The following is a 971-nucleotide window of genomic DNA, read 5'->3' on the forward strand; positions in this document are numbered from 1 at the left end:
AGCCATGATCAAAGGAGCTCAATGAACTCCAAGCACAAGAAACATGAAGAAAATTCAACAAGGCACATTATAATCAAATTGCTTAAAGCCAATAATAAAGATTAAATCCTAAAAGCAAGCAGAAGGAAAAATTTCATTGCATACAAAAGGTCAAAGAATGGCAGCAGACTACTTATTGGAAACAAGGCAAGCCAGAAAAAAAAAATGGACAAACATGTTTTATTTTTTTTCTGCCAGGAAGTAGTTTATTTGTGTACACAAGTCAAGCCTTCATGAGTGCAGGGCCCACCACTTATCCAAGGGGCCACAATTGGAGATGTATTTGACCCCACAACCATCTGGAATGAGGTCTTTATCAGCTACTATGTCCTCAAACTTGCCAGCATTAAACTTGGTAAAACCCCACTTCTTGAAGATACGGATTTTCTGGTCACCAGGGAACTTGAACTGCATAGCAGTTCAATCACATACCTCTTGTTTTGAAGCTTGGTATAAATGGACATGGTGACTTGGCTACTATGGATCCTGGCTACCATACCCTGGGGCTTTCCAAAGGCAACTCACATACCTGTCTGGAGCCTAGACTGGGGACTGCACAAGGTCAGACATGACCACCAAGAGGAAAAGGCTGTTACCAAAGTCCCTTTGGGCAACCCATACAAGCAACAGACTGTGCATACACTACCAAGGAAGCTGCTGTCTGCAGCCACTGAAAAAGGACAAACATCTTTAAAGTACTAAAACAAACTGTCAACCTAAAATTTATGCCCAGGGCAAAAATGTCTTTCAGAAATGAAGGTGAAATGTTTGAAATATACAAAAGCTGAAAGAATTCATCACTAGCAGACCCACATTACAAGAAATGTTGAAGCAATTCTTTTAGGCAGAAGTAAAACTATACCAGATGGAAATGTGGGTCTACACAAAAGAATGAAGAGCCCCAGAGATTATAACTATGTGGTTAAATATAA

The 971-nt window shown here is 40.0% G+C and overlaps 1 pseudogene; it reads right to left on the reverse strand.

The window, feature by feature from the left end:
* Positions 1-626: 626 nt before the first annotated feature.
* On the reverse strand, positions 627-733 carry LOC119523886 (annotated as a pseudogene).
* Positions 734-971: the final 238 nt, after the last annotated feature.

The sequence above is a fragment of the Choloepus didactylus genome, chromosome X (assembly GCF_015220235.1).
Source record: "Choloepus didactylus isolate mChoDid1 chromosome X, mChoDid1.pri, whole genome shotgun sequence".
In the NCBI taxonomy this organism is placed as follows: domain Eukaryota; kingdom Metazoa; phylum Chordata; class Mammalia; order Pilosa; family Megalonychidae; genus Choloepus; species Choloepus didactylus.